This window comes from Pseudophryne corroboree, chromosome 6 (assembly GCF_028390025.1).
Source record: "Pseudophryne corroboree isolate aPseCor3 chromosome 6, aPseCor3.hap2, whole genome shotgun sequence".
NCBI classification, from domain to species: Eukaryota; Metazoa; Chordata; class Amphibia; order Anura; family Myobatrachidae; genus Pseudophryne; species Pseudophryne corroboree.
Genome location: NC_086449.1, coordinates 172,470,497 through 172,482,748, shown reverse-complemented (window position 1 = coordinate 172,482,748; position 12,252 = coordinate 172,470,497).

Here is a 12,252-nt window from a genome sequence, read left to right as displayed (position 1 = left end):
TGGCTCCTCCCCCTATGACCCTCCTCCAAGCCCCAGTTAGATTTTGTGCCCGAACGAGAAGGGTGCAATCTAGGTGGCTCTCCTGAGCTGCTTAGAGTAAAAGTTTAAATAGGTTTTTTATTTTCAGTGAGACCTGCTGGCAACAGGCTCACTGCATCGAGGGACTTAGGGGAGAGAAACGAACTCACCTGCGTGCAGAGTGGATTGGGTTTCTTAGGCTACTGGACATTAGCTCCAGAGGGATGATCACAGGCCCAGCCATGGATGGGTCCCGGAGCCGCGCCGCCGGCCCCCTTACAGATGCTGAAGCAAGAAGAGGTCCATAAATCGGCGGCAGAAGACTTTCCTGTCTTCATAAGGTAGCGCACAGCACTGCAGCTGTGCGCCATTGCTCTCAGCACACTTCACACTCCGGTCACTGAGGGTGCAGGACGCTGGGGGGGGGCGTCCCGGGAAGCAATGAATTTACCTTAGTTGGCGAAAAATACATCACATATAGCTCCTGGGCTATACGGATGTATTTAACCCCTGCCAGTTTTCCAGAAAAAAGCGGGAGAAGAGCCCGCCGTGAAGGGGGCGGGGCCTATCTCCTCAGCACACAGCGCCATTTTTCCCACACAGCTCCGCTGGTAGGAAGGCTCCCAGAATCTCCCCTGCATCCTGCAACTACAGAAACAGGGTAAAAAAGAGACGGGGGCACTTATTTGGCAAAATAACAGATATAAGCAGCTATAAGGGATAGACACTTATTGTAAGGTTGTCCCTATACATATATAGCGCTCTGGTGTGTGCTGGCAAACTCTCCCTCTGTCTCCCCAAAGGGCTAAGTGGGTCCTGTCCTCTATCAGAGCATTCCCTGTGTGTGTGCTGGGTGTCGGTACGTGTGTGTCGACATGTATGAGGAGGAAAATGATGTGGAGGCGGAGCAATTGCCTATAATGGTGATGTCACCCCCTAGGGAGTCGACACCTGAATGGATGGCCGTAATTAAGGAATTACGTGACAGTGTCGGCACGTTACAGAAAACTGTTGACGACATAAGACAGCCGGCAGCTCAGTTAGTGCCTGTCCAGGCGTCTCAAACACCGTCAGGGGCTACTAAACGCCCATTACCTCAGTGGGTCGACACGGACCCAGACACAAACACTGACTCCAGTGTCGACGGTGAAGAAACAAACGTATTTTCCAGTAGGGCCACACGTTACATGATCACGGCAATGAAGGAGGTTTTGCACATCTCTGATACTGCAAGTACCACAAAAAGGGGTATTATGTGGGGTGTGAAAAAACTACCCGTAGTTTTTCCTGAATCAGATGAATTGAATGAAGTGTGTGATGAAGCGTGGGTTACCCCCGACAGAAAACTGCTAATTTCTAAAAAATTATTGGCACTATATCCCTTCCCACCAGAGGTTAGGGCTCGTTGGGAAACACCCCCTAGGGTGGATAAGGCGCTCACACGCTTATCAAAACAAGTGGCGTTACCGTCTCCAGAAACGGCCGCCCTTAAGGAGCCAGCAGATAGGAGGCTGGAAAATATCCTTAAAAGTATATACACACATACTGGTGTTATACTGCGACCAGCAATCGCCTCAGCCTGGATGTGCAGTGCTGGGGTGGCTTGGTCGGATTCCCTGACTGAAAATATTGATACCCTGGACAGGGACAATATATTATTGACTATAGAGCATTTAAAGGATGCATTCCTATATATGCGAGATGCACAGAGAGACATTTGCACTCTGGCATCAAGAGTAAGTGCGATGTCCATTTCTGCCAGAAGAGGATTATGGACGCGACAGTGGTCAGGGGATGCGGATTCCAAACGGCATATGGAAGTATTGCCGTATAAAGGGGAGGAGTTATTTGGGGGCGGTCTATCGGACCTGGTGGCCACGGCAACGGCTGGGAAATCCACCTTTTTACCCCAAGTCACCTCGCAGCAGAAAAAGATACCGCCTTTTCAGGCTCAGTCCTTTCGTCCCCATAAGGGCAAGCGGGCAAAAGGCCACTCATATCTGCCCCGGGGCAGAGGAAGGGGAAAAAGACTACAACAGACAGCTTCTTCCCACGACCAGAAGCCCTCCCCCGCTTCTGCCAAGTCCTCAGCATGACGCTGGGGCCTTACAAGCGGACTCAGGCACGGTGGGGGCCCGTCTCAAGAATTTCAGCGCGCAGTGGGCTCACTCGCAAGTGGACCCCTGGATCCTGCAGGTAGTATCTCAGGGGTACAAATTGGAATTCGAGACGTCTCCCCCTCGCCGGTTCTTGAAGTCTGCTTTACCAACGTCTACCCCCGACAGGGAGGCGGTATTGGAAGCCATTCACAAGCTGTATTCCCAGCAAGTGATAATCAAGGTACCCCTCCTACAACAGGGAAAGGGGTATTACTCCACGCTGTTTGTGGTACCGAAGCCGGACGGCTCGGTGAGACCCATTTTAAATCTGAAAACCTTGAACACTTACATAAAAAGGTTCAAGTTCAAGATGGAGTCACTCAGAGCTGTGATAGCGAACCTGGAAGAAGGGGACTACATGGTGTCTCTGGACATCAAGGATGCTTACCTCCATGTCCCAATTTGCCCTTCTCACCAAGAATACCTCAGGTTTGTGGTACAGAACTGTCACTATCAGTTTCAGACGCTGCCGTTTGGATTGTCCACGGCACCCCGGGTCTTTACCAAGGTAATGGCCGAAATGATGATTCTTCTTCGAAGAAAAGGCGTCTTAATTATCCCTTACTTGGACGATCTCCTGATAAGGGCACGGTCCAGTGAACAGTTAGAGGTCGGAGTAGCACTATCGCAAATAGTACTACGACAGCACGAATGGATTCTAAATATTCCAAAATCGCAGCTGATTCCGACGACACGTCTGCTGTTCCTAGGGATGATTCTGGACACAGTACAGAAAAAGGTGTTTCTCCCGGAAGAGAAAGCCAGGGAGTTCTCCGACCTAGTCAGGAAACTCCTAAGACCAGGCCAGGTGTCAGTGCATCAGTGCACAAGGGTCCTGGGAAAGATGGTGGCTTCTTACGAAGCGATTCCATTCGGCAGATTCCACGCAAGAACTTTTCAGTTGGATCTGCTAGACAAATGGTCCGGATCGCATCTTCAAATGCATCAGCGGATAACCCTATCTCCAAGGACAAGGGTGTCTCTCCTGTGGTGGTTACAGAGTGCTCATCTCCTAGAGGGCCGCAGATTCGGCATTCAGGATTGGGTCCTGGTGACCACGGATGCCAGCCTGAGAGGCTGGGGAGCAGTCACACAGGGAACAAATTTCCAGGGCTTGTGGTCAAGCATGGAAACGTCACTTCACATAAATATCCTGGAACTAAGGGCCATTTACAATGCCCTAAGTCAGGCAAGGCCTCTGCTTCAGGGTCAGCCAGTATTTATCCAGTCGGACAACATCACGGCAGTCGCCCACGTAAACAGACAGGGCGGCACAAGAAGCAGGAGGGCAATGACGGAAGTGGCAAGGATTCTTCGCTGGGCGGAAAATCATGTGATAGCACTGTCAGCAGTGTTCATTCCGGGAGTGGACAACTGGGAAGCAGACTTCCTCAGCAGACACGATCTTCACCCGGGGGAGTGGGGACTTCACCCGGAAGTCTTCCACATGATTGTAAACCGTTGGGAAAAACCAAAGGTGGACATGATGGCGTCTCGCCTCAACAAAAAACTGGACAGATATTGTTCCAGGTCAAAGGACCCTCAGGCAATAGCTGTGGACGCTCTGGTAACACCGTGGGTGTACCGGTCAGTGTATGTGTTCCCTCCTCTTCCTCTCATACCAAAAGTACTGAGAATCATAAAAAGGAGAGGAGTAAAGACTATACTCGTGGCTCCGGATTGGCCAAGAAGGACTTGGTACCCGGAAATTCAAGAGATGCTCACGGAAGACCCGTGGCCTCTACCTCTAAGACAGGACCTGCTCCAGCAGGGACCATGTCTGTTCCAAGACTTACCGCGGCTGCGTTTGACGGCATGGCGGTTGAACGCCGGATCCTGAAGGAAAAAGGCATTCCGGATGAAGTCATCCCTACCCTGATCAAAGCCAGGAAGGATGTAACCGTACAACATTATCACCGTATTTGGCGTAAATATGTTGCGTGGTGCGAGGCCAGGAAGGCCCCTACGGAGGAATTTCAACTGGGTCGATTCCTGCATTTCCTGCAAACAGGACTGTCTATGGGCCTCAAATTAGGGTCCATTAAGGTTAAAATTTCGGCCCTGTCGATATTCTTCCAAAAAGAACTAGCTTCTGTACCTGAAGTTCAGACGTTTGTCAAGGGAGTACTGCATATACAGCCTCCTTTTGTGCCTCCAGTGGCACCTTGGGATCTCAATGTAGTGTTGGGATTCCTAAAATCACATTGGTTTGAACCACTCTCCACTGTGGACTTGAAGTATCTCACTTGGAAAGTGGTAATGCTGTTAGCCCTGGCTTCAGCCAGGCGTGTATCAGAATTGGCGGCTTTATCCTATAAAAGCCCTTACCTAATTTTTCATACGGACAGGGCAGAATTGAGGACTCGTCCTCAATTTCTCCCTAAGGTGGTTTCAGCATTTCACTTAAACCAACCTATCGTGGTGCCTGCGGTTACTAGGGACTTGGAGGATTCCAAGTTGCTGGACGTAGTCAGGGCCCTGAAAATATATGTTTCCAGGACGGCTGGAGTCAGAAAATCTGACTCGCTGTTTATCCTGTATGCACCCAACAAGCTGGGTGCTCCTGCTTCTAAGCAGACGATTGCTCGTTGGATTTGTAGTACAATTCAGCTTGCACATTCTGTGGCAGGCCTGCCACAGCCAAAATCTATAAAAGCCCATTCCACACGGAAAGTGGGCTCATCTTGGGCGGCTGCCCGAGGGGTCTCGGCTTTACAACTTTGCCGAGCAGCTACTTGGTCAGGGGCAAACACGTTTGCTAAATTCTACAAATTTGATACCCTGGCTGAGGAGGACCTGGAGTTCTCTCATTCGGTGCTGCAGAGTCATCCGCACTCTCCCGCCCGTTTGGGAGCTTTGGTATAATCCCCATGGTCCTTTCGGAGTCCCCAGCATCCACTAGGACGTTAGAGAAAATAAGAATTTACTTACCGATAATTCTATTTCTCATAGTCCGTAGTGGATGCTGGGCGCCCATCCCAAGTGCGGATTGTCTGCATTACTTGTACATAGTTATTGTTACAAAAATTCGGGTTATTGTTGTTGTGAGCCATCTTTTCAGAGGCTCCTTCTGTTATCATGCTGTTAACTGGGTTCAGATCACAAGTTGTACGGTGTGATTGGTGTGGCTGGTAATGAGTCTTACCCGGGATTCAAAATCCTTCCTTATTGTGTACGCTCGTCCGGGCACAGTATCCTAACTGAGGCTTGGAGGAGGGTCATAGGGGGAGGAGCCAGTGCACACCAGCTAGTCCTAAAGCTTTTACTTTGTGCCCAGTCTCCTGCGGAGCCGCTATTCCCCATGGTCCTTTCGGAGTCCCCAGCATCCACTACGGACTATGAGAAATAGAATTATCGGTAAGTAAATTCTTATTATCGGTTTGTTCTTACCCAGTTTTGTTTTATCAATGTGTCCAATTGTAAAGCGCAATGGAATCTGCTGCTCTATATAAGAAACTGTTAATAAATAATAGTCTGCTAACAAGGAGTCCAATAAACCGGTTGATCTGGAATTTAATTAGCTATTTAAACATTTGTCAGAGCCTGTCTGCACTTTGGCACCTTTACAGCAAGTCCTCAAATGTATTATATGTTATGCAACAAGTATGTAATATTTACATATGTCACGTAAGGAGTGGTCAAGTGCAGATAGAATTAAAATATATGCCTGCATCCATACATGCTAACTCGCAGCACAGTATACCTATATTACTATGCACACGCTACAGCTGACGTGTTGATGAATGACTTAATTTCAGGTTGCTGTTTACTGCATTTTATTTAGTAAGGATTCAGCCATTTGTGGCTACGGTCACATCTGTAATGCTATGTAATGATTGAGTACATTACACTGGCATGTGAGAACCACTTGCATTGTCTGTTTTCTCAGATCTCAATTTGTAAGCATCTTTATACTGCAGTGTATTAAGAACTACTGTAGAACTGATCTGTGTCAGAGCAAAGAGTATTGGAAAGACTAAACTAAACTGTAACCAGTCAGGACATCCACAGGACTGGAGCAACATGTAGCCAATCACAGCATTCACATATTACCAACACAACAGTTACCTGCAAACAAAGTGTATGTGAATTATGGCGCTATTAAAGCAAAGTTCATGCATCTAATTTATTTATAAGTGAAAATATTTTTTCACTTCTATTTGCTCAGAATAATACTGCAAAGGCAATCACGGGAACAAACTGTGGTAATTTTCTGACGAATGTGGACTTCAAATCGTCCAATGTAATAATGGACCTAATTCAGCAAAATCTTTCTCTAATGAGCAAAACCATCTGCAGTGCAGGTGTGGCAGATGTAACATGTGCAGAGAGAGAGAGTTAGATTTGGGTGTGGTGTGTTCAAACTGAAATCTAAATTGCAGTGTAAAAATAAAGCAGCCAGAAACCCTGCACAGAAACAATATAACACACCCAAATCTAACTCTCTCTGCACATGTTACATTTGCCCCCCCCCTGCAGTGCACATGGTTTCGCCCACTAGAGAAAGATTTTGTTTTTGCTATCCATGCTGAATTAGGCCCAATGCCCGGTGATTTGAAAGGGATGCAGTTAAAATGCCGGCTGTTTGGATCCCGACGATCAGGATACCGACGCCGAAATCACAACAGCCGACAATGCCAACAGCCGGAATCCCACCACAACTCCCATAGAGTGAGAGTAGATCTTGTAGCATGGTGAGCGCAGCAAGCCCGTTTGGGCACTCAGCACTTGCCCTGCTGCCAGCATCCTGGCTGGCGGGATGCCGCATCCTGTCTGCTGGTAAAACGTATGTAATCTATTTGAAGGGTCCGAAACCAAGTGCCAGTGAAGTGGCAGACCTCCATTTGGAATAATGTGAGAAACAAAGGGGAAAATATGGGAATGTATGGGGGGAGTTTTAATTTCAATAAAACAGTTTTTTTCCCCACAGTGCGCATTTTTTACATTATTTTATACAGGTGGAATACAGGTCTCAGTGGGCCAGGGCATGCTCGTATTTGTGGATTTCCAAGTGCCAGAATTTCCTGGCCGCCATGGTTATGCTGGTACTGTACAGTTAAAAGATTTAGTACACCACGTTTCCATATTTTAATAGAAATGTCACAGGGCCTAATTCAGACTTGATCGCAGAAGCAAACTTTTTCTCCAATGGGCAAAACCATGTTGCACTGCAGGTGGGGCAGATGTAATATGTGCAGAGAGAGTTAGATTTGGGTGGGTTATTTTGTTTCTGTGCAGGGTAAATACTAGAGATGTGCACTTGAAATTTTTCGGGTTTTGTGTTTTGGTTTTGGGTTCGGTTCCGCGGCCGTGTTTTGGGTTCGACCGCGTTTTGGCAAAACCTCACCAAATTTTTTTTGTCGGATTCGGGTGTGTTTTGGATTCGGGTGTTTTTTTCAAAAAACACTAAAAAACAGCTTAAATCATAGAATTTGGGGGTCATTTTGATCCCAAAGTATTATTAACCTCAAAAACCATAATTTCCACTCATTTTCAGTCTATTCTGAATACCTCACACCTCACAATATTATTTTTAGTCCTAAAATTTGCACTGAGGTCGCTGGATGACTAAGCTAAGCGACCCTAGTGGCCGACACAAAAACCTGGCCCATCTAGGAGTGGCACTGCAGTGTCACGCAGGATGTCCCTTCCAAAAAACCCTCCCCAAACAGCACATGACGCAAAGAAAAAAAGAGGCGCAATGAGGTAGCTGTGTGAGTAAGATAAGCGACCCTAGTGGCCGACACAAACACCGGGCCCATCTAGGAGTGGCACTGCAGTGTCACGCAGGATGTCCCTTCCAAAAAACCCTCCCCAAACAGCACATGACGCAAAGAAAAAAAGAGGCGCAATGAGGTAGCTGTGTGAGTAAGATAAGCGACCCTAGTGGCCGACACAAACACCGGGCCCATCTAGGAGTGGCACTGCAGTGTCACGCAGGATGTCCCTTCCAAAAAACCCTCCCCAAACAGCACATGACGCAAAGAAAAAAAGAGGCGCAATGAGGTAGCTGTGTGAGTAAGATAAGCGACCCTAGTGGCCGACACAAACACCGGGCCCATCTAGGAGTGGCACTGCAGTGTCACGCAGGATGTCCCTTCCAAAAAACCCTCCCCAAACAGCACATGACGCAAAGAAAAAAAGAGGCGCAATGAGGTAGCTGTGTGAGTAAGATAAGCGACCCTAGTGGCCAACACAAACACCGGGCCCATCTAGGAGGGGCACTGCAGTGTCACGCAGGATGTCCCTTCCAAAAAACCCTCCCCAAACAGCACATGACGCAAAGAAAAAAAGAGGCGCAATGAGGTAGCTGTGTGAGTAAGATAAGCGACCCTAGTGGCCGACACAAACACCGGGCCCATCTAGGAGTGGCACTGCAGTGTCACGCAGGATGGCCCTTCCAAAAAATACTCCCCAAACATCACATGACGCAAAGAAAAATTAAAGAAAAAAGAGGTGCAAGATGGAATTGTCCTTGGACCCTCCCACCCACCCTTATGTTGTATAAACAGGACATGCACACTTTAACCAACCCATCATTTCAGTGACAGGGTCTGCCACACGACTGTGACTGAAATGACGGGTTGGTTTGGACCCCCACCAAAAAGGAAGCAATTAATCTCTCCTTGCACAAACTGGCTCTACAGAGGCAAGATGTCCACCTCATCATCATCCTCCGATATATCACCGTGTACATCCCCCTCCTCACAGATTATCAATTCGTCCCCACTGGAATCCACCATCTCAGCTCCCTGTGTACTTTGTGGAGGCAATTGCTGCTGGTCAATGTCTCCACGGAGGAATTGATTATAATTCATTTTAATGAACATCATCTTCTCCACATTTTCTGGATGTAACCTCGTACGCCGATTGCTGACAAGGTGAGCGGCGGCACTAAACACTCTTTCGGAGTACACACTTGTGGGAGGGCAACTTAGGTAGAATAAAGCCAGTTTGTGCAAGGGCCTCCAAATTGCCTCATTTTCCTGCCAGTATAAGTACGGACTGTGTGACGTGCCTACTTGGATGCGGTCACTCATATAATCCTCCACCATTCTTTCAATGGTGAGAGAATCATATGCAGTGACAGTAGACGACATGTCCGTAATCGTTGTCAGGTCCTTCAGTCCGGACCAGATGTCAGCATCAGCAGTCGCTCCAGACTGCCCTGCATCACCGCCAGCGGGTGGGCTCGGAATTCTGAGCCTTTTCCTCGCACCCCCAGTTGCGGGAGAATGTGAAGGAGGAGATGTTGACAGGTCGCGTTCCGCTTGACTTGACAATTTTCTCACCAGCAGGTCTTTGAACCCCAGCAGACTTGTGTCTGCCGGAAAGAGAGATCCAAGGTAAGCTTTAAATCTAGGATCGAGCATGGTGGCCAAAATGTAGTGCTCTGATTTCAACAGATTGACCACCCGTGAATCCTTGTTAAGCGAATTAAGGGCTCCATCCACAAGTCCCACATGCCTAGCGGAATCGCTCTGTGTTAGCTCCTCCTTCAATGTCTCCAGCTTCTTCTGCAAAAGCCTGATGAGGGGAATGACCTGACTCAGGCTGGCAGTGTCTGAACTGACTTCACGTGTGGCAAGTTCAAAGGGCATCAGAACCTTGCACAATGTTGAAATCATTCTCCACTGCGCTTGAGACAGGTGCATTCCACCTCCTATATCGTGCTGAATTGTATAGGCTTGAATGGCCTTTTGCTGCTCCTCCAACCTCTGAAGCATATAGAGGGTTGAATTCCACCTCGTTACCACTTCTTGCTTCAGATGATGGCAGGGCAGGTTCAGTTGTTTTTGGTGGTGCTCCAGTCTTCTGTACGTGGTGCCTGTACGCCGAAAGTGTCCCGCAATTCTTCTGGCCACCGACAGCATCTCTTGCACACCCCTGTCGTTTTTTAAAAAATTCTGCACCACCAAATTCAAGGTATGTGCAAAACATGGGACGTGCTGGAATTTGCCCATATTTAATGCACACACAATATTGCTGGCGTTGTCCGATGCCACAAATCCACAGGAGAGTCCAATTTCCGCGATGATCTTCCTCAGTTGCCGTAAGAGGTTTTCAGCTGTGTGCGTATTCTGGAAAGCGGTGATACAAAGCGTAGCCTGCCTAGGAAAGAGTTGGCGTTTGCGAGATGCTGCTACTGGTGCCGCCGCTGCTGTTCTTGTGGCGGGAGTCCATACATCTACCCAGTGGGCTGTCACAGTCATATAGTCCTGACCCTGCCCTGCTCCACTTGTCCACATGTCCGTGGTTAAGTGGACATTGGGTACAACTGCATTTTTTAGGACACTGGTGAGTCTTTTTCTGACGTCCGTGTACATTCTCGGTATCGCCTGCCTAGAGAAGTGGAACCTAGATGGTATTTGGTAACGGGGGCACACTACCTCAAGAAATTGTCTAGTTCCCTGTGAACTAACGGCGGATACCGGACGCATGTCTAACACCAACATAGTTGTCAAGGCCTCAGTTATCCGCTTTGCAGCAGGATGACTGCTGTGATATTTCATCTTCCTCGCAACTGGAAGTAGTACAAGTGGGCTTACGACTTCCCCTCTGGGATGACGATCGACTCCCAGCAGCAACAACAGCAGCGCCAGCAGCAGTAGGCATTACACTCAAGGATGCATCGGAGGAATCCCAGGCAGGAGAGGACTCGTCAGAATTGCCAGTGACATGGCCTGCAGGACTATTGGCATTCCAGGGTAAGGAGGAAATTGACACTGAGGGAGTTGGTGGGGTGGTTTGCGTGAGCTTGGTTACAAGAGGAAGGGATTTACTGGTCAGTGGACTGCTTCCGCTGTCACCCAAAGTTTTTGAACTTGTCACTGACTTATTATGAATGCGCTGCAGGTGACGTATAAGGGAGGATGTTCCGAGGTGGTTAACGTCCTTACCCCTACTTATTACAGCTTGACAAAGGCAACACACGGCTTGACAAATGTTGTCCGCATTTCTGTTGAAATACTTCCACACCGAAGAGCTGATTTTTTTGGTATTTTCACCAGGCATGTCAACGGCCCTATTCCTCCCACGGACAACAGGTGTCTCCCCGGGTGCCTGACTTAAACAAACCACCTCACCATCAGAATCCTCCTGGTCAATTTCCTCCCCAGCGCCAGCAACACCCATATCCTCCTCATCCTGGTGTACTTCAACACTGACATCTTCAATCTGACTATCAGGAACTGGACTGCGGGTGCTCCTTCCAGCACTTGCAGGGGGCGTGCAAATGGTGAAAGGCGCATGCTCTTCACGTCCAGTGTTGGGAAGGTCAGGCATCGCAACCGACACAATTGGACTCTCCTTGTGGATTTGGGATTTCGAAGAACGCACAGTTCTTTGCGGTGCTTTTGCCAGCTTGAGTCTTTTCATTTTTCTAGCGAGAGGCTGAGTGCTTCCATCCTCATGTGAAGCTGAACCACTAGCCATGAACATAGGCCAGGGCCTCAGCCGTTCCTTGCCACTCCGTGTGGTAAATGGCATATTGGCAAGTTTACGCTTCTCCTCCGACAATTTTATTTTAGGTTTTGGAGTCCTTTTTTTACTGATATTTGGTGTTTTGGATTTGACATGCTCTGTACTATGACATTGGGCATCGGCCTTGGCAGACGACGTTGCTGGCATTTCATCGTCTCGGCCATGACTAGTGGCAGCAGCTTCAGCACGAGGTGGAAGTGGATCTTGATCTTTCCCTAATTTTGGAACCTCAACATTTTTGTTCTCCATATTTTAATAGGCACAACTAAAAGGCACCTCAGGTAAACAATGGAGATGGATGGATACTAGTATACTTATGGATGGACTGCCGAGTGCCGACACAGAGGTAGCTACAGCCGTGGACTACCGTACTGTGTCTGCTGCTAATATAGACTGGATGATAATGAGATGAAATCAATATATATGTATATATAATATCACTAGTACTGCAGCCGGACAGGTATATATTATATATTTATTATGTAATGACTGATGACGGACCTGCTGGACACTGTCAGCTCAGCAGCACCGCAGACTGCTACAGTAAGCTACTATAGTAGTATGTATAAAGAAGAAAGAAAAAAAAAACAAC